This window comes from Sinocyclocheilus anshuiensis, unplaced genomic scaffold (assembly GCF_001515605.1).
Source record: "Sinocyclocheilus anshuiensis isolate Anshui unplaced genomic scaffold, SAMN03320099.WGS_v1.1 scaffold446, whole genome shotgun sequence".
NCBI lineage: Eukaryota > Metazoa > Chordata > Actinopteri > Cypriniformes > Cyprinidae > Sinocyclocheilus > Sinocyclocheilus anshuiensis.
Genome location: NW_015544247.1, coordinates 1,316,067 through 1,338,821, shown reverse-complemented (window position 1 = coordinate 1,338,821; position 22,755 = coordinate 1,316,067). Strand labels below are relative to the sequence as shown.

The 22,755-nt window shown below is 38.4% G+C and overlaps 1 long non-coding RNA gene across 1 annotated transcript; it reads left to right on the top strand.

Moving 5' to 3' along the window:
- Nucleotides 1-1,586: 1,586 nt before the first annotated feature.
- LOC107697684 (uncharacterized) lies at nucleotides 1,587-21,785 on the top strand. Its single transcript, XR_001635233.1, has 4 exons — nucleotides 1,587-1,661; nucleotides 4,384-4,462; nucleotides 18,585-18,673; nucleotides 21,712-21,785. It is a non-coding gene; the product is annotated as an uncharacterized LOC107697684 (long non-coding RNA).
- The last annotated feature ends 970 nt before the right edge of the window (nucleotides 21,786-22,755 follow it).

The following is a 22,755-nucleotide window of genomic DNA, read 5'->3' as shown; positions in this document are numbered from 1 at the left end:
AGACATGAGGTGAATTTGTGTCTGGAGGCCTCAATCAAAGCAAAGACACACCACTGAGCATTCACTTCCCGAGCTGAATTCAGGTTGTTTCAGTCCTACAGAGTGCTGTTTTAAGCAATAAGGTTGTTGTCATTGTCATAGTGAGCTCCAACACACAAAGATCATGTGGTAGAGGGGTAAAATCAATGATTTCCCCAATCTAAGAAGTGAATGCAGGAGAGTAGAAAAGGATCGCTGGCCGTTTGACCTTCTCTGTGTATTAAACAAACACCAGATGGTAGACATTCAGCGAGTCCATTATCTGAGGGCCTGGTGTGTTGTTCCTGCTGCTAAGTCCCACAGAGTCCCACTCCATGGCTGCCATTGAACTGCATGCATGGCAGCAACTCTATCTAAGACCATGAATACCTGAAGCCCCATTCAAACCCATCTCCAGAACCAAGTTCTGATGATAAGCTATGATATTTACATCTCTGTTCTGTAAAAATTCAAAAAAAAAAAAATGTCTGTGTAATGGTCTGTTCAGGCGTCTATGAAACTTGATGTGTACTAAATAGCCTAACTTTTCAAAGTGCTTTACGTCATAATGCAAATTACATATATCCTGGCTGAATGACCTAAAACATCTTGAGAACCATTCTTCATAAACCTACATCAGATCCCTGGGTATATGATTCCTTAAAATACTTCTAAGTAACTAGACATGATATGTCATTTCAAAGAAAATATGTAGGGACAGGAATGGAAGAGTCTGAAGAGGCTAAGCTGAATTGGGGAGAAAACATGCTGGGCCACCATTGTAATGGCCCAAATGTAGATGGAATGCCTAGTGTGGAAATGAGAATACAGGCCACAATGGTACAGCAGGGTGCTGATGTGTGTGCTGAAGCAGACGCTTGACGAGGAAGTCATAGCTGGAATCAGACACAGGAGCTCATTCAGAAAGCACTTGTGAAAAGGGTGCAGACATAAAGGCAAGCTATGCAGACATACGAATGTCTGAGGCTCAGCTTGCTTTTGGATTCAAAGCTTATGCTCGCAGTTGGAAAAAAATGTCTCGATGTTCTAACTTGTAGCTAATATCTAGTTTTAAGATGTATTTATTTATGTTACACAATGGTTTCTAATTATGCAGCCATATTTAGATATTGTGGGAGGATTCACAGTGGAAAGCATAGTTGGCACTAACTTTGAAGTTGTTGGTAGTAGTAGTTGGGCATTATCTTCTTTTTGAAGTTTGTTTTATACACATGCAAAACAGTAGCCTATATTACGTCATGGAAAGCAGGGCTGGCTTTTTTTAAACATTTTAATAATTTACGATTAGAAATGATGTGTTAAAAATGTACAAATAAACCAATTAATTAAAAAAACGTTGTTTTAAAAAACGAAACATTTAATAATTTCCAATGACCCGTATCTAAATTCCCTAATGAGGAAGTAAACTTTCCTACCTTCAGAGCGAATGAAGCTGGAAGCACAAATTGAATTTGCTGTTCACACAGTACAAGATATTCAGTTGAAAAGCGAAATTGTACCCAGCATAGTAGTCTGGATGCGCATCTTTACAAACTGTGCTTTAGACTTGACAGTTGACACGCCATTTCAAAACAAGGCTCTAATGTCACGAGACGCCGAACTGCAACAGCGACGCCAAACAGGTAAACGAACTAAAGATTAGAAGAAAATAACACACGCGAGATTATTTCCTCCTTGATTTCATCATCTTCCTTTGTGTGTGTTTTTTTCTAAAATAAATAAACTATGTATTTAATAGAGATAAATACGGTTAAATAATCAGCATATCATGTAATTATTTCGATTACCATCTTTAATAATAGTCTAATATTTATAATAAATATTAATAATAAGTCTAATATTTATTAGACTTCGATCTGCAACCGCGACGCCAAACGGGTAACGTTAAACGAACTAACGATTAAAAAAATAGCGCGCACACGAGATCATTTCCTCATTTATTTTATCATCTATGCGTGTTTTTATTGATATATTTATTTAACTGAGATTAATTCGCATATAATGTAATTAATTCGATTACAATATTTAAGAATTTAATAATACAGAATTTGACAATATAGAGGTTGATTGTAGATTTATAGTTATGTAGATTTTTGTCATCAAGTTGATTTGCTCGAACTTAGAACCAATAAAACCAATAATTTTTTTGTTCCCATGCCATCATGCTGAGCAATAACAAGAATAACTAGTCAAAGTCTAGACAGCATTTTATTTGTCATTTGAAGAAGTTCTTCCCTTTTTAGTAAATGTGCACAGACCTCTCCAGGTGGCTTTGGGTGTTTGTTGCTTTTTGATTATAATGCAGGAACGCTGGACATTTGAAATGGCATAGTGGTAATTACAGACAGTCATCTAATTACACAGTGTCTGATGCCTGCCTTCAAGAAGTTAGTGCAGAGAGTCCACTGACCTGTCAACTTTGCAGCTGAAGCCAGAACCAAAGCTGCTTTTGGAATTTGCTGAACTCCAGCATGTAAAAGAATTATATATTTGTATATACTAGCTATAAGTAGCTGACAGCTAAGACAACTCTATAGACTGTATTTATTGGTAACACAATGTAGAATGCAGCTGGCTTCAGCAGAAAACTGTGTGTTGTCTAAGTGACGCCCATCTGAGAATTTGTTTAACCGAAAACAAGTTCAAGTTACAGTTCAAAAGTTCCATTTGACAGGTTTTTACAGTGAAATTTCAATGCATGAAGAAAACAAGCGTTGACATGTCTACACAAGTGTAACAATAAGTGGCAATGCTAACACTTATTTGTCTTGCTGTAGATGTGGGAGAATTATGCCTGTGATTTTAACATGACATGGTTTCATTACTAAGCTTATTGAAATGTTACAACCACTAAGGAACTGCACACAATATACAAATTAAAATTAAATGAAATACAAAAAAATGTAAATACAATTTAGGCCTAACTATTAAAAAAACGGTGGTCTCATCATGTCCTTATTGAAATAAAACTGGTCAAAATGACATGGCTTTAAAATTCATTTAAAATGGCCTAATCTATTAAATCCGTTTTAAATATTATTAGTATTATTCATCATTCTGATGGTGAAAAATAGCCTCTAGTCGTAGTGCCTGAATCAAGAGTGAAGAAAATCCTCTCCATGTCTCTCAGGTTTCTCCGTTTGGGGTTTGTCCATCAACAGAGGCCAATTAGACTGGGCCTGACCAGTCTTTATTAAAACAGAAAGTGTTTACATCAGTTTGGCCAGTGTTTGCACTTGAAGATACTGACAACCAAATATAACAGCAACATCGATACCCTCTATTATGTCCACAAGGCAAAAGCGAGTCCAAAATGTGGTACATGCTGCAGTGTAATGGCTGTGAAGTACCACACAGAGCATTTTTGTGTTGGTGAGTTAACTGCTTTTCAGCTTTATTAGGTTGGGAATTTCACCTTCTTTTTTCCTCAGTAACACTTTGGTTGTTGATTTTCTTTCTTTCTTTTTTTTTTTTTTGTTTGTTGTGGTTGCTAGCCCTATTCCTCGGTTATTAAAAAAAATACTCATTCTTTAAATTTACGAAATGTATCTTTTGGCAAGTACCGTAGCAAATGTTTTTTGTGTCGTTTCAATGAAGAAAAGCAGCACCTGTGGGATGTACATTTTTCTATTAATTACACATAACATTCGAACACATTGACATCACCGAGGCCTCCAAGCTTGGTGGGTGGCCAATATGCGAAATCATGGTCCTAAACTTCTCTGCTTCTGGTTTCCTTCTCGGTAGTTGTGTGCATATATAATTGAGACCATTGAAGTACATTGCAGGTCCATCTGCTTGGCAGAGAAGTGAATACTAAACCATCTGGGCCTCTACATGCGCCAGAAAAGGGATATGGATAGGTATTGTCTGAGATAGAGCACCTCAGGGGGTACATTATTCCACAAGGAACACACACACACACCGAGACACACAAACACACACGCACACATTCACAACGATCCATACTGCTCCGTAAAGATAGTAATACTAGCATGCGAAATCTGCTGTTGTTGAACTCCAGATAGAGTGAAATAATTCCGAATCCCATCACCTCGAGTGATTAGTAAACTCTGATCATCAGTATCCCACTCGGTTAGTACACACAGCCACTGCGCAGCGTAACGTTTGCTCTCAGCCCTTACATTCACAGAATCAACCGTGAATACATAAATGATAACAGACATTCTGTTCCTGCCATCAGTTGGTAAAATGGAGTGCCATGTTGAAATGTTTTCTGCTCGTAAGTCGCCCACCAGCTCTGGGGAGACACACATGCTCGCATTAAGGGCTTCGGTTGTGGTCAACACAGCGACTAATTTAACGAATTCTTTATTTTCTTAGGGATACGTGAGACGTTTTGGCAAGGCTGGAGGACTCGAAGAAGCGCAAGGCTGCTGCGCAGAAGGGGACGCTCGCCGAGGTTTGTTTATTTGCAGGATTATACGCATTAAGCATCAGTCATTTGGGTTAGCCTTCATCCGTTTGGAAACGGATCATTTTCTTAACCTCCGAGCGACTCTCTGTTCCTCCATCGCAGCAGTGCCAATTCTGAAAACCGATCGTAGTTTTGACATGATGCTGAACTGCTCTCCTGCGGCCCAGGATACATCTGTAAACATTGGCTAAATGAAGCCAGTGGGGTTCTCACAATGAAACACCCCCCGCTCCCACCCCCCGATGGCCCTTCCATCCATTTCTGAGGGACTTCAGATATCCAGTGGATGTGCTAAAAACCCCGCTGTGTCTGGTCCTTTAGCAGCGGACCTGTCACAAAGACTCACACCTCGTGGCCGGCTCAACGGCCCGTCTCTGGCTCCCATCTCTGACATCTGCTCGGGGTTGGGGTTTCATTCAAGAGGGGGGCAGAGGGAGTCAATCTGCTCTTTTAAAAGAGCCTCACAGTGCCCTGGGTGCTGATGGGGAGAAATGAAGAATCCGCACCATTTCTCTTGCTGGCACCACTGGTGTGCTATTCTCCATCCCTTCCCCATCAACGCCACCACAACTCAAAGCCGTCTTTCATATCCTCCCACGGCTCCAGATTGACAGGCATCAGACAGTTCAGGTGATGAGGAGGAGAGGGTGTGAATGGAGATAGAGAGGTGCCATGTTTGAACACTTCCTAAAGAAGCACGCCCGATACTCGGCAAAAAAAAGGCCCCGCGCTTCCAGCCCTTTTTGGCAAGTCGACCACGATGACTATTTGAAGACTTGACAAATTGTGCTGATGTGTTTATTTAGTTGAGCAAATGCGGACTGGAGCTGTTTTCAAGCTTTATTTATGTTGCGTATTAACTCGGTCACCAACAGAAATGAGGCAACATCAATCATCCACTTGATGGGAAGAACACTGAAACATTTATTTTAGATAGCGGCATCTGTACGCTTTCCCAAGTAGAAGGAAAAGAAATTATCTGCACCGTTGTATATCACTACATAGACGCTAAATAATATCGCATGCATTTCTAGGAATGCTAATTTGTTTTTATAAAAAATGATACAGATTTGGAAATATTTAACTGATAGTTTACCCAGAAACAAAATATTCTGTCGACAACATTTCTTTCGTGTTCCACAGAAGAAAGAAACATTTTTGCAGAATTTTCATTTTTTGGTAAACTATCCCTTTAAATAAAAGAAAAAAAGACATCAAGTTCATAGAAATAGGAATAGTATATGTGATGAATGGTGCACTATTGCTATGATGTAGCATGTAGTCATTATAATCATTAAACATTTGGATGTATTTAAAACGCATTGATTAAATGGCTCCAGTGACAGGCTTTGCCACTGTGGTGAGTGGAGAAGCACAGACACAGAGCTGAGGATTGTTTCACCATGTAATTCCAGTCTCTGTAACTACGTTACCACCTGAACACAAGTGGCATTCTTCTCCTAGATAAAAATCACCTCGGCGCATTTGTAGGACATGTTGCCACTTACTGCTTGTAAAGATTAAGCCTTGGAGCATGACTTTTAAAGGTGGCGGCTATTATCACTCCGTGTATCCGACCGGGAAGGAGATGGGCTGCAAATGAATATTGTCCGGGAGATTTTAACATGAATGAAAGTGTGTTTGTAATCTAAGTGCATGTGTATTTATTCATTAGACTAACGGTGTTGGAAATGTAATACTGCAGGCTGCACAGAGCAGGTTTGATTGGACAAGCTGTGATTTAGAGCAAGTCTCAGGGCTTAAGCAGGACTCTTTTCTGTTGGGGAGAGTTTGAGGGTGGCACACGCAAAAGCTGAAGAACTCATATAACCAGACAAATCCATTAGATAAAGCTATTTCAGTGGCTGATTATTCGCTAGATAAAATGATTTCAGTAATAAATGCTTACAGCAGGAGCCAAAGCTAATAACCACATCCATTTTAGTCCTCATTTTACTGGTTAGAACAAAAGGGAATATTGAATTAAGGCATAAATTCACACAGATTAGTTGAGAGAATATGGCAGTGGGTAATTATTAGGACCTTATTTTACAGTTCTAAAAATGTTATTTAATATGCGATTGAATAAATGGTTATTAAGCAATCAATTTCCAATTGATTGGAGGTTATTAGAAAACATAGAGTTTCAACAAAGAGTCGTAATATTTTTTTTTTCTTTTTTGTCAGACATTAGACTGATCATGCTGGGATTTCCAATTGAAATGTCAATTCACCTAGCCCAGTACTATGAGCTTTACCACTTTCTGGTTGTTAATGTAATCTAAATATACATTAATTGCTATGTGATTTTGACAGAATGTGAATGATATTTCTCAAAAAAAAAAAAGAAAGAGCCGACAATAACTGATTAGTCCAAGGGAAATTAACTCCTATGGGTTGAAGGATTCATACAGTCACAAAGGAAAACCGAGTTTCAATTGTTGTGACATTTGTTGCTTTAAATACAAAGACTGTATCGCTGTGTGTCCATCATCAATGATTTGACTTTACACATAGAAAGTCTTAGGTAAAAGTAATAACCAAGACAAAAGAGCAAAACTAAGACATAAAAATGTTTTTAAAACCTGATGCAAATTTGTCTCGTATTTGCACAAATCTACAGAGCAGCAGCAGAATCTAGAAATATTTTTTAATTGAGAGTAAAAATAGCATATAAATATATATATATATATATATATATATATTACTTCTTTAAAGCTTCATTAATTTGCAGATTCAAATGTATCCATAGAGAACTTATTTCTCATAGAGAGCTATTTAAGATTTTAAAATTACCATTGCTTGATATGCCAACAGTGGCAGATTAATATGTGATATATTAAAGTTCTTTTTTCTAATAAGACAATTTTGTGTAATTATTGTTTTTCACATCAGTAGCTCTGTCTTATTTTACATTTCAAAATATTTTCATTTTTTTATTGGCTGCCAGCATCACGATTTTGGCTGGAAAGCTTTTGTTTTGAATTAAGAAATTCTCATAGTCACAGCAACGCAATTGCATTGAGACATAATTGTCTGTTGAATGTTCCTCAGATTGTGTCCAAACTCGTGTTAGATCTCAGAACAAACAGACAAAGCCTAGTATCACAGACAAAGCCTGATATGTGTAGTTTCAACAAAACTGATGGCAAAAATATTCCAAGTGTGAATATTTGGCTTCATTTTGTCATGTTAATTTTTTAGAATAGTTTACAGAGACTAGGTTGGAAACATTTATTTTTAGTAAAAAAAAAGTAATAAAATAAAATAAACATACTTCATTAAAAAGGGTTATTAAATGCCATTAATCAAATTTCACCTCTGAAGAAGCTAGCTTTGAATTTTTCACCATGCTAGCAGTTTTGTGTTTCATTCTGCAACTCCATCAACTGTTAAGGTGTGAGACAAATAACAATACCACCCTCTGGACTGTGATTTTTTGAAGACTGGAGGTGATATAATGAATCACTTCCCATTAGCAAGGTTTCACACACGTCACAATTATTATAAAGACTCACAGTTTATTTTCAATGAAGGTGACATGATTTGCTAGCTTCAAATATCTATATGCTAATGTAGATTTAATGTATATATGCTAATATCTGTGTGGTGGTTTACACAGCTTTCCATATTTAGGGAGGATTTTGAAGAGTATGTCCAATTATAGATGCCAAATAGCATGATTTACATATTTAGCCCTTTTCACACTGGGGGCAGACACGTGATGCCTGGTGTTGGCTGACTGAGTGGGCTATGGAACCATTGCCCTCTAGAGGCCAATTGCCACCTAATATATACCACTCTCATCAGTGCTTGACCATGTAACCACACCTGTTTGTGTGTGTGATATATATTGTATGTGAATATTTCTTTTCACTGATAATGGTCACAGAAAGTGGGTATTTTATAGCGCCAAAACTTTATCAGTCAGTATATCAAACCACATTCAAAAGTGAATGTAAAGAACTGCGGCACAAGCTATTATGTGACTGAATATAAAATCATCACACTTTAGGGACACACAGGGCCAGTAGAATAAAAATATCCGTGATTAAAGTGTTGTTTGTGCTACTGATTCGTGAGCAATTTGTTCCAAAATTCTCAATTCAAGCACCCTTGTCAGAGCGGGTTTTTCTTTGGCTACTTCTGGTTATACTAAGTATACTGGAGTGCATTCTCTTCTCGGCCATATTTATAATTCAATAAACGTGTTTGTGGCATGTAAGTTCTATTGAAGCACGAATAAAAGGTTATGATTGATGCCGTAACACTTTTTTTTTCTCCACCGCAACCTGCCTCGTTACAGATTAGAGAAGATAATGGGCAGCAGGACAGGAAGGGGAAGAACAAAACGGGGTCTGCGTTTAATTAACTGCGCCTCCTTTGCGATTCGCCAGCGCGAATTTGCCTTGTTTTATGAAGAGAGATCCTGTTTTTCTAATTCGTCCCCCTTTGTTTCTCAGACAGGGAGCGGATCTGGCTCTTTGGGACATTAAATAGAGAGCTAATTCAAGTGGAGGGGCTCTTTCTCTGGTGCTCTGCTCACATAGCTGGGCTGGGCTCACTGGGCCCTTTTGTGTGCTGCCCCTCACCGCATGTGTCCTCGCTCTCCCGGCTGGTCAGATTTTTTTGTCTCCGCTGGATAATCAGCTTGGAACGGTCGAGTCAGATGTGGTGGGAACTGGGCCTGCTTGAGGCTCCTCTCTGAAGGTGTTTGTTGTTAAATAGAACAATTCGTCTGTCTCTTTAGAAAGCCTGACAAAAGCAAATACTCCCTGCTGAAAATTTTCTTAGCCCGTCTCACAAAGGCTCAAGTTTGTTTAAGAAATTGCTGGTAAAGAAAGCGTCAACCCATTAAGGTAATTATATGGAACCTGTGTCCTATAAAGGCTTAATTGATGTTAATGTTTGTCTAATTGGGGATTCAGGGAGAGCAAAGGACTAAAGGTCTTCATAGCACTTTCAGGCGAGCCTCTGAAAAGGGTCCTTCTGGTTTTCACACTTCCCACAATGGCTGCCCGTCTTTCTCACATTACTGCCTGTTTTCAGCTCCTTCCAGCATTCTGCAGCACTACTTAGAGCACAAAATAAGGGTGAAGAGCCATTGTCTGGTGCAAGCACTTCTCAAAGAGTGTTCCTGACAGGGATTGTTAGAGGACTCATGTCGAAGACAAGGGGGAGTGAGGGTGAAAGCCACTGTCATGCACTCTTGTCATGTCTCCGGTGTGCGGCAATGGGGCTCCTAATTGTTGCATCTGTTTTTTCATAGCGCCGATTCATTTAAACAAATACTTCAGTCAGCACCTCCTGTTCCTACACTGAGCCCAAGTTATCCATTGTGAGCGTCAATGCATTTGCATGTGTTTGTGTGTGCAATCGAGGGGAAGTATTTGTTTAAATAGTACATTTTCCTTGTACATCTTTTAATGGCAGACTCCGTCGCTCGGGCTCCCGTGCGATCCCCCCGCTGACGCGAGCGAGACGTGCTTTTCGTCGCCTCGGAGACGCCCCCGGTTTTCGCCACCAAACTCGACGGAAACAATGCCGGTAGATGGGCGAAAACAAAAACGGTGTTTCCCTTCCCTTAATGCTTAACTGATCTGTCTTTAAAACACTCATGAGGCTCCGTTCGAAACTCTTCAAATATTTCTCTTGGCTCTAATTGCTAAGGTCGGAGTTAACAATCAATGCCATTTCCACACATACAAGTTAAAATAGGGGCAGCGGTGAATGGCAAACTGATTGTAGCGCTGTCAGCCTCCTGCATGGGCTCTTTCTGCAGATGGGGAGTGAGAGGGATGAAGGGGGAGCGGCAAAGGCACTTCATTTAACTTACACCAAGCTGATTGGAGTGAAGGCAATTCAAATCTTGAGTGTAGTTCCCATTGCAATGCCTTTCCCCCAATCTCACCCCATTTCCGCAGGACTCCTGTCAGTTAAAAAAGCACACAAGGCAACCTTGGCAGATCTCTCGATGGTGCCCTCCATCTCCACACAATAACGCAGTGAAAGACCTGGCCTCCGCGAGACCCCCGAGTACAGACTCTATATGAAGTCAGCAAAGTTAATACCGTAATATGCAGCAATATGCTAAATGGAGCTCCGAATGAAAGTTAGGAAGGTGCTTGTTCCAAAAGATAAAGGCTGCTTATCTCAACCATTCAAATGGCCGATTCTACCGGCATGTCTACACTCCATTTTTATAATTGGTGTTGTAGCTAGAACAGATGACCAAAGAATTCCCTCTATAATAACAAGTCAAATCTGTTTTTTTTTTTAAATCACATTTTATTTGTGCATGTGCTCATAAATATCCAGATTGTTAAAAAATGTTATTGTCACTATCAAGAAATGTCATGCTGTTTCTTTTTATCACTCTTGATGACTATTCATGCATATGAACTCTTCAATAGCACATAAAAACATTGCATACTGCGGTCAAATCAATACACGCACAAAATTAAGCAATTAAAATCCAGATTGTTTAAAAAAATGTCAATCACAATATTTAGTTGAGACAATTATCTGAAAACCTCCTCATTTATTTTTATAATTAGTCTTACAAGTAAATCTCATGGCCAGCACATTCTTGAAGTCCCTTTATACAAACAAAAAGTCAAAGCTGTTTATTTTTTTATCACTCTTGACGAATACTTGTACATCAACTCCCTCAGTTGCCCATAAATGCATTGCTGCACTGCAGTGAAATGGACACAAGCAAAATTAAAATTCAGATCATAAAAACATATCTCTATGATAATGTTGTGCCTTCCGGGAGTAACTCAATCACTGTATTTTGTTGGGACAATTATCTGAAAACCTTGTCGACAAAGTGTCGCATTACTCATCAAAGTACTTTATGGGTGAATAATGACCACAGGTTACGACCTCCGACCCTGCTAGACGACCTCTAGAGAAACACGCGAGTCAATTTCACAAAGGTTTGCTGCCACGCTATTCCCTAGCCCTGCTGCTTCAGAGCAGAAATTTGACTCCACAGCCATAATCACTTTAGTACTGTTTTTGCTCTTGGTAAGTGGACAAAATATTTGGATGATCTTAAGCAAGCACAATAATTGAATATGTGATTTGGTGGTAGCAGGTGTTTGGAATCTTGAGCTTGTCTTTACATAATGAAGCATTCTGTAAACAAAAGCAAGTTGTTATGTTGCTTCGGCATGCTGGGGATATACTCAAATGAAACAACTAATTTTCTTGATCGCATACTGTAATCATGCTGTTCCTCTACCACGCACTGCGCTGAGTGGTGTGATGCCTATTAATTCATTCTTCCTCTCTCCGGTGGGAGAAAGAGCCCTCCCCTCCTCTAGTAAAATGCTATTATTCATTACACCTCTATAAGTACAAATAACCGCCAGGGTTTGAAAGAGAGAAATAATTGTTGTTATTTGCTTTGATATGGTTGAAGTGTGGCTCACACTTCTTAAATGGCTCGAACATGCCTGTTTTAACATGCACTCGTTCATTTGTCTCACCGAAGGGGGACGGAGCCTTTGAAATCACCACTTGAGCAGTTAAGCGACGCCTTGATTGAGCACTGACAAATAATGTACAAAACCAAGTTTTCCCAAAACCCACCTACCGATCTGGCCAAACTCTACCGACAACAGCTTTAAATAAATCCAATCATCCAATTTGGCATTACGCATGTGTTACCAATCCAAAGTCGTGAAGAAATCACCTAACCCTGAGAATTAATTACTGACTTGTCAGAACAAGGAGCTGCACTATTACTAGGCTATCGACCTCCAAGTTGCCAAGCTACCTGTTAGTTTTTATGTTTGTGTACCTGTCGAGCCACAGGGAGGGATTAACGGCCTAGTTTTGCTTGAAATGCGGAGGGAAACGCTTACGTTTTTATCTTTTCAGATACATGCTGTAGTATAAAACAGACCCATTTAATATAGGGACGCGTTGAATGTACAAAACCAAGTTTTCCCAAAACCCACCTACCGATCTGGCCAAACTCTACCGACAACAGCTTTAAATAAATCCAATCATCCAATTTGGCATTACGCATGTGTTACCAATCCAAAGTCGTGAAGAAATCACCTAACCCTGAGAATTAATTACTGACTTGTCAGAACAAGGAGCTGCACTATTACTAGGCTATCGACCTCCAAGTTGCCAAGCTACCTGTTAGTTTTTATGTTTGTGTACCTGTCGAGCCACAGGGAGGGATTAACGGCCTATTTTTGCTTGAAATGCGGAGGGAAACGCTTACGTTTTTATCTTTTCAGATACATGCTGTAGTATAAAACAGACCCATATAATATAGGGACGCGTTGGCAGTTTTGACGAGGAATCTGAACGCAACGTGTCTAAATGCCTCGACTTGACTGTGTGAACATGCATGCTTGATCGAATGTGCAAGTGAGTGAGAGTAAGAGAATGTATGAATTAGTATATAGGCTGCACAGACAATGGAAGAGTGTAATGAGTGCAGTAAAATTAAAAGCACATTAACTGAGAAGCTAACATTTGAAATTAAATTATTCTTCACATTATGGGCAGTAATTATCTTCGACACTGAATCGCAGTAGAATTGTGTTTGTTTATTTCTTTAAATAGGTTCTTATGCTTTCCCCTTTGGCTTTAGGGTGATGCTTGTTTGCTTGGGCTCGAAATATGCTGTTTCCTCCTCGTAGTCATTCAATATCATCATCTTGCTTTCTCACAATGACACAGAGCAGGGACAAAGCCCATGGGTCAGATCCTTGTTGCTCTCTGCTTGTTTGGGAGGGGCATCAATTGGTGGTCACTTGCTACACACTCTGTGACCTCTTGGTCCTGCACCTGTGGAGAATCCCCTCTGTGAGCTAAGAAAACAGAACAAGAGTCAGGTTAGAGGTCAAGGGTCAGAGGGTCATGAAGAGGAAGTTGTTGTTTTTTTCAAAACGGCAAGGCACTTATCACTCTCATCTGATTTGACAGCCATCTGTCAGTCATGGCATTAAGATACTTGTTTTGCCCCGATCCATGTTTATCGCTGCTAACGTGATGCTATTTGACAGAATTAACTCTTGCCACTCTGTGCATTGCTCTCATAGTAAATGGATGGGGAAAAAGCATGCCTTCAGCAGTATTTTATGTTAATATTAGCATAGTTAGCAGATTTTAAAGATAGCATGAAATATAACAATGTAGAAAGAATTTTATATTAGGCTAAATTTAGAAAAAGAAATGTCATGCATCCTGCTTAATTGTGCACATTAAAGGTAAATTTGTAAGAATGTGGTTTCACATTCTCTATGAAAATTCACATTGTATATTTTTAGGTCATTGGATTTAAAGCTGTTCATGAACTCTTCAACATCAAAATTACTTGTTATATATAAGCTTAAGAAAGCGTGAAATTCATGTAACATGTAAGCAGCAGGCTCAAACACATCAACAGTCCACTCTGTGGAGGTCAGATCCCCTGAGACCACTAGACCCTGAGAAGTGAGTGTTTAACAGTAGCATGGCTTCTTCATCAGATGGCTTATTCGCGGAAATTAATGGGATAATAACCCGATGAGAGATTGTCATGAGCTAACTCGGAGTTATCCTTCTCTTAGAGAGGTTTGGCTGATGTGAGCAAAATCCTCAATCCATACGTGTAGTGCTTTCCACAAATTTAAAAGGATTTAGAATGGCATTAGAGATACAAATCCCATGTTTTTGTTGTATATACAATATATAATATATATACTGTACACTATTGTCCAGTTTGGAATACTTAAGATATTAAGATAAGTAAAAATAGAACTATTGTCAATTATTAATCAAATTTAAAATGTTCTTTGTTTTACTATATTTAAAAAAGTGCTTTATTCCTGTGGTGGCAAAGCAGAAATTTCAGCAGCCATTACTCCAGTTTTCAGTGTCACATGATCCTTCAGAAATTATGCTAATATGCTGATTTGGTGCTCAAGAAATATTTATTGTTATCAGTGTTTAAAAAATGCTGCCTCATATTTTTGTGGAAACTGTGATACACTACGAAAGGTATTTATTTATTTATTTTAATTGATTGAAAAAATGTGAAAAAATTCAGGCCTTTTTTTTTTTTTTTTACCTTTTTAATGCCTAATCATGTAGCTTTAGTCCTGAATATTTAATTTATCTTAAATGTTGTCTTCTGTCCGGTGCAGAGCAGACGTAAGTGAGGGAGCTTAAATTAACTTTATAAACTGCACTCAAGGGAGTGTTGGATTGGATCAGTGAGGGCCTAGGAAAGTCAAGCATGCCTTCTTGTCAGGTGACGTGATAAAGTATGAGTAGAGGCTGCTGAAGACAATGAGTGGTGACCGTGCAGGTAAACTCAGCTTTGGAACAGAAGACATTGGATTAGCGGCAGCTGCAAAACCCACGCATTTACTCAGCTGGCACTCCGATATCGAATTTCACCCGAACAATGCCATGTGTTTGGAAACAAACATGACTCCCAAGCATCTCAAATGCATCTCTGCTGAATCTGTGGGGAACACAGAATATAAAGCCTATATAAGTACTGTTTTTACAAGTGGAGGTTGAATTTATGTCTTTGCTTTAAATGTTTTTATATTGTACAACATCCACTGTTTATTTGGGATTTGGGGTGTGGACTGATCACCTAATCTGATTCTTGATATTCTGTTTGCATTGTTTATAATGAACACATACTATAACTATAGAAGTGTTTATAACATAATCACACATAATCGTTATTGCCAGCTTCCTCTTCTTGTGAATATATGTCTACTTTATCAAAAAAGGCAGAAATCTCAGTATAGTTTGATAAGACACATCTGTATTTTAGCCTTTAGCCAGTAATAAGAGGAAGTGTACATTCCAAGTAAAGCTAATAAAAAGCAAAAACAAGCAGGTCCTGCAGCCCTCCTGCCATCTGCCACTGATTTGAGCAAAATTACCTAGTGAACCATTTGCTAATTCCTAAAATAAATAAATAAATAAAATGTTTCGTTTCTGCTCCTTAATTACAGTTGAGGCTAGTTTCAAACTTTGTTACTATATTTGAATACAAACTCCAAAAAACACTGTGGAACGTTAGGCACAAATTAAAAAGCAAATATGCTTCCTTTTTGCAGGAAGAGGCTTTTTAAAAGACATTACATTTGGCTATGCTATGACTGTCATCCTTGCCTTGGGAAACATCCTTGGGAAAAAAAAAGCCTAATTGGTAGAGTGGCGTTTAACCCAAACTCTCCCACCAATATCAGTATCTCAAAATTGTGGGAATATAAATTCTCATGAGGGAATACATATGAGAGAGTCAAACACTTACCGCACCATTATTTCAGGCTCTCCCATCAGCCTCTGTGTTTCTTGACAGCAAATGTGAGGGGAGGGGTTCTGCTGGTGGATTCTGGGATGGTGACACCTGCAGCGCCTTTGAAAGGCATGCTGTTTCTGTTCACCCTTGTGTCTGTGGATGTTGTATGGAGGTGGAGAAAGGAACCAGGCCCCTTACCTGTGCAAGACCAGGGACTCTGGCCGAGCCGGGCCTCGGTTGGCAGATTGGTAATGAGCGGCTGTATGTGGTGAGGCTCAGGCACAGTACCGGCCCCCTGGGGGAAATGTGGTGCAGGATAATGAGAGGGCTGAAACTCTTAATGTGGCGGTGATTCATGGAGACCATCCATCCGGATTACCTTTCTCACTGTGTGCACAATGTGGACAAGGATTCCCAGGGTTAGAAACAACACCACCAGATTGGCCTAGCAAGCCCTCGGGGAGATGGGCCTTTCCCAGGGTACAAACACTGTGGTGCACGTTGGGTTAATATGAACTGTAAATACCTGTTTGTTCCAAAATGCAGTTACAGAAAGGTGTGAAACACAAACACAAATAACTGCAAAAGGCCATGTAGCAGTCGGTCGAACGGTTAAAAGAGAAACGACGAGTGCCGCTTTGACACCTCAGTGTTGTTCTATCTATCTATCTATCTATCTATCTATCTATCTATATTGTCATTCTGTCTGTAAGGCCTATAAGCCTTTCAACTTCAAGGCTTTTAAAACTTTTTACTGGATGTGTCAAACTAACATTTAAAGTTTATTTAGAATTATAGTTCATTTTAATTCTACTTCCTTGCTTTTAAATTTGAATTGTAATTCTGCATCTTTTTTGTTGCATACATTACTATTTAAATTCAGGGATTAAATAGAAATTTTGATTGAAATTGTCACATAACCCTGGTGTGAGCAGGAATGGTTTAAACTACTAAAGACTAAAATGACACATGTATGTTAGGTGGAGGCTTTTGTATTTGGCTCAGTTATGTTTTTCACTGAACTTAGGGACAATATTCATATGTGATAATGGAGCTGAGAAGGAATAAGTAGGCTTCACCTTCAAAATAAACCTTTCTGGCTTGTTACTGTTGCTTGTGCACACCTAATTCTGTGCTTCAGTGACTGCGGATATGTTTCAGCTATTCTCCCAGGACTGTTTATTTTAGCTAAGGTGCTAAGAGGGGCGGATTGATTTTATACTTATTTTATGTTTGGATTGTGGCTAGCTTACAGATCCAAACCATTCACAAGAATGGGTATGTAGTTGCTGCCTACAGAAAAAAAGAGATTAGGTCAAATGAGGAACTGATAAAAAAAAGTAATATGCAACAAGTTTAATTATGAAGAATGCACCAAATGTGGATCATGCTCAAAATATCAATACAGTGAGAAGAAGAGAAAATAGCATAAAATGTTTAATTCTCCTATTTAGTCTTATTTATATGCTGGACATGTTTATATGAAATGATATAGACATTTCCGAATTAAGAAAAAAAAGAAGTGGTTGACAAGAATTTTAAAAAGTTAGTTGAGCCCCCATGTGGGCCCCAACCTCTCACAGACACACAAGCATCACATCTTACACACACACTTATGCACAGCACACACACTTGTCTTGTAAGAGTGTAATCACTGGTCAGTCTCTCTGAAGCACTACATTGATGAGCTATGATTGTTCCTGATTGGCTAAAACCCCAAAGACAAAGAGACAGTGAAATATTGAAAATGGCAGTTAACCAGTCGCAATCATTTCACATGTCTACATAGTTTATGAGAGTCCTGAAATTTCATGCTGTTTGTTTCTTTTGTGCTGTTAGATTTGAGGAAAAGCAACTAAAGCGCTACCAGGGTTCACAAAGTAGAATTTTTTTACGATCATTTAAATAGTACTTTAGCGAATGATTTGAGTTGAATTGTTGAATTTTTTTCCTTTTTGGGGGGGGTGGGGGATTAATATTTTGCACTGATTAAAAGTGACAGCAAACATACTCATAATGTTACAAAAGATTTCAATTAAATATTATTTGTTGGTTTGTGTATGGTTTACACACAAATATTAAGCAGCACAGCTGTTTTCAACATGGATAATAAGAAATGTTTCTTAAGCACCAAATCAGCATATTAAAATTATTTCTGAAGGATCATGTCACACTGAAGACTGGAGTAATGGCTACAAAAAAAAAATAAATAAAAATAAATCAGTTTTAAACACAAGTATGTTTTTGGTCATAAAACATACAAATACCTAGTGATTTTGGCACATAGGTCTCAAAGCCGAGGACTGGGTCAGCAGATAGTGTCTGACAGCTCTTGTCCTCAGGACTTATTGTAAAAGCATGAGGCCACTGTAGGTTTGTTTATGCTTTCTTCCATGCAAGCTGTCTGTTCAGATTCCTTTCAGTGAGCAGAGATTAATACTGTTGGATCTCTGGTGTAAACAACACTGAGCAAGGCAACCTTAGCCATTGGTATATTTGTAAACAGGCAGTAAATGCATGACATGTCACATGTTGTTTGATGCCAGATATTATATGAATTGTCAGGTAGGATTTGCTTCAGGTTTAAGGGTGTTACAGACCCAGGTAAGGACATATAGAGATGTTTGTAGAGTACATAAGCATGTCATACAATTAAGCGTGTGTTCACATTCATGTACATATTCTTAGTATCCTAGCAGCAACTAGTATTCTTACCTAAAAAAAAAACAAAAAAAACTTGTTTTATAGTCTTCTAGAATCTGAGTCTCAAATTTAAATATGCAGTGAGACAAATATTTACTAACCGAAGAATCCTGTTTGTATACACAGCTACTGCCACGGTCACTTCAGCCAGGGCGACAGCCAAGGAACTTGTCAAAGCAGCAGTTTGAAAAGGTGTTTGATATGCTGAAAAACAGGTAAACTCCCCCCAGTCACACTGAGCAAACAGCAGCTATTTTTGAGCCATGTGACAGTGCTTAAAGCTGGAAACACAGTGGCTCACTTCATGTGACTTTCTAATTAGAGTCTTTATGCTAAGACCGATGTCAGGAAGGCAAAGTATTTGTGACGTGTGGTGAAAAAAATTTAATGTAAATAGAAAGCAAAACTCTCTATATACCTGCATAGACAGATAGACACTAAAGAGTACACTAAATGCAGCAAAAAAGAAAAACATTCTAATTTACATAACCAAGTTATGAAATATAGTACAGGGAGTCAAATCAATGAATAATTTTCACAAATTATCAGAACGAACCGAAAACCCAGAAAACCATTTAGGAGAGCGGGTTTGATCATTACTTCAGCTTGGACATTAAAGGAATAGTTGACTCAAAAATGAAGATTTGCTGATTTGCTCAGGCCATCCAAAGTAGTTGAGTTTGTGTTTTGTTTCTGAACTGATCTGGAGAAATTTAGCATCACATCACTTTCTCAACACTGTATCCTCTCTCTGCAGCGAATGGGTGCCGTCAGAATGGGAGTCCAAACAGCTGATAAAAACACAATAATCCACAAATAATCCACACGACTCCAGTCCATCAATTAACATCTTGTGACGTGAAAACCTGCATATTTGTAAGAAACAAATCCATCATTGATACGCTTTAACCTTAAACCATAACTTCTGGCCAAAATACGAGTCCATAATCAATAATAACACTGAAAAAAAGCCATACCCTGATGTCCTCTAACACCAAAATCCACAGACATATTTGTTTAGACCTGTTTGCACTGTTTTCACTTGTGAACGGTGTTTGATCTGTGAATATTAGATGATTCATAATTAGAAAAATCGTAAGATGATCTTTTTTTACTGGAGAAAGCAATATGCAGAGGACTGATATTTTAGCTGGAAGCAGTGGTTTCAAGTTAAAACATTTTAATGATAGATTTACAAAATTTTTTTCAAATCTGTTCTGATGAAGAAACACTCATCTACACTTTGGATGGCCTGAGGATGAGTCAGTTATCAGCAAATGCTCATTTTTGAGGTGAACTACTTTAAAAACAGCACTTTAATACTGTTTGGTCGTGCTACATTGCTGCTCACTGGTTAAAGAAGTTTGTTACTGATATAAGCATAAAAAACATCCAAATATAGTTAATTTAGCGTTGCTGCATTTAGCACATCTCTACCTAGAATTCTTAGGCTTACCATTATCTGAACTTTACATTACATGGTTTGTGGTTAAATCTATTTATTCTGTGTGAGTTATATCCAATACCTGCACATTTTATGTGATAGGAGAAATACAATTGTCCCATTAAGACAAGTGTAGAGTTGTATGCGGGGCCATGAAGAGCTCTATTCATTGTAGAATCAGAGTTCAGTTTGTCCCACTAACCAAATAGCACCTTTCATCTTCAGCTCTTTACAGAGCTACTGAAGTGGAAGGTAAACTTTGCTCTCCTCTCCCTCCTTTCGCTCCTCTCTTTCCTTTCTTGGCGAGCAGTTGGCCTCACACTGTGTGGCTCGTTCTTAATGCCACAGAGAGAATAAAGTTTGTGAATATATCACATGGGTGACAGTGATGGTTTTCAGAGGAGCTCTGCACACATGGACATACACCTGCACCACCAAATGAGAGTCTCTTCAGCTGGAGACTAGTTGGAAAGACAATTAAAGTAAGAATGTATGGGCGCTGACAGCAATGGTATTTAGTAACCAAAAATAATTGTTTCATTTCAATTAACCTTTGCTGTCATTGCACGGCTCTGTATCGGTAGGCTGTTGACCTTTGGAAAATATCAAAACAAGACTCTCATTCGGCTTTACAGAGGTGGCTTGTGGGAGGAAAAAATCCTTAAAACACCTTTAAATACATAATAGAGCCAATGCCATTTTCCACTGAAATTTAGTTGGTGCGTTGGCGTATAGATCTCCACCAGAGAACGTCAGCATACTAAGAGGACCAATGCAAAAAAAAAAAATCTCTAATTTCCTCACCTTATCGAGTATGACGGTGATCACCGATATCCCCCACCACCAGCATTTCCCCCCGGTTCTGCCAAATTACTCTCTTCTTCTCTGCAGGTGTATTGATAAAGGAAATCATCTTCTTTTGAATTAAAATTAGGCATAAAACTATTTACAAGAGGAACAGAGTATATTGTATATTGCAACGGCTAAAACCAGAGAGAGAGAGCGTGAGGGAGAGAAAACTATTAACAGACATCATTATTATTTTTTTTCCAATCAAATTTGAGCTATCCTTGGATCTCACTAATGGACAGTTATTGAATTTCTCGCAATACCATTGACATGATGTTCATATCTGCAGAGAGAGAGAGAGAGAGGAAAAAATGTCCTCTCATTTTATCCCTTAGAACATTGGTTTATCATAAGACCCCTTATTAAGCTTGGACTCTAATTTTCTCCTTCGCACTTAGGGGGGCTTTTATGATTATGGTTACCAAGGTGATGTAAGGCACAGCCTCAGCTAAACAAAGCCAGTGTCACTAGAGTGAATAACCAAGAGCAAGGTGAGCACCACCACGGGAAATTGCATGCCATTACTGTTAATATTTACTCATTAAAACAGCCAGTGGCTGGAGAGATGCTTGCACAATTACTAATTTTTCAAATCAACCACTGCACATACCCTTCATTATGACCTCCAAGTTCTTTGTCCTTTTGAGAAGATACGCTATATGAAACTGAGTGCAGTCATGTTGTTTGTCACAGGAACGAAACGAGTCTTATGTGTTGTATATATTTGCACTTAAAGTATTAGGAGGCAGATTTGATAGCTGTTTACTGCTTAAATGCTGCCACAACATTCTGATTGTTGTGGAAAGTAATAAATAAAAGAACTTTGTTTGTTTACAATGATAGGAGGTTAATGCAGAAAGCATTTTAGACAGAAAGCTGTTTTATATATACAATGTTTTCCTTTGTTAGACAGTTTCTATATGAGAGCAGTCTTCAAGCAAAAACTTTTGTGCTTTTTAGGTGTGGAAACACTTTAGTCATGGGCCATAGGATTAAAAACACACTGACCAAATCATCGGAAACTTCAAATGAAGAGGACATTTTGAGCCTAGAAAGACAGGCTTTTTTGTCTCTGTGAGAAATGATGTCTAATTTGGTCCAAGCGGTTGGATTGCTTGTCAGGTGCGTTATTTCAACTATGGACAGTGAATGACAAAACAATAGGGCACTGAAAGAGAATTGTACAGAGTGTAGAAAGGAAACGAAATACTGCCTCCAAAAACCAACTCCTTTATGTGTCGAATGATCAAATAGAGGTTTTAGAACTTTTAAACCGTTGACAAAACTGACAGAACAAAGAGGAAAAAAAGATGAGCTGTCAGTCATCACAAAAAAAAAGAGAAAAACTCCTGCACATATGCTAGCAACAACTAAAACGGCAAATGGCATACTGTCACATGATACTTGCAAAAAGAATAGTTTAATTATTTCAAAACGGGAGCATCTGTCATATCATCACAATTTCATTTCTGAAAGATATTCACTGATCGTAACCCGTCTGCTTTTATTTCAGATGCATAAAAATCATGAAAAGTTGCCTCGGTTAGTTTGCTTAATACACCCAGTATTTAATCACTGTGCCTTTTTGCTTTTTTGTCATTGTGTGCAAAATAAGAACAAGTTTGTCGTATGCAACCAGTTACATCACTAGAGAGTTTTTACATAGTTGCCGGCTTTGAATGAAAATTACCCAACTGCTGTGTGTTATGAAGTGTAATAATTAGTATCAAAATACAAGTTTCAGCAATTTAGTTGATTTTTCATTATTATTGTATAAAGCCTAATTTCACTGCAACCTAAATTAAATGTAATTAGCTTACAAACTGAGCATATTAAGTGGCACAGGCTATAAACAAAGTTTGTAAATCAGATTTCTTTCACTGTGCCTTTAATAAGAATACTTTTTTCTTTAAATAGTTGGTGACAGTCGTACAAGTTTCATGCCAGTCAATTCTATCATAAACCATTAAAAGTCTGTTGTTGATGCCAAACTTTTTTGGAGGG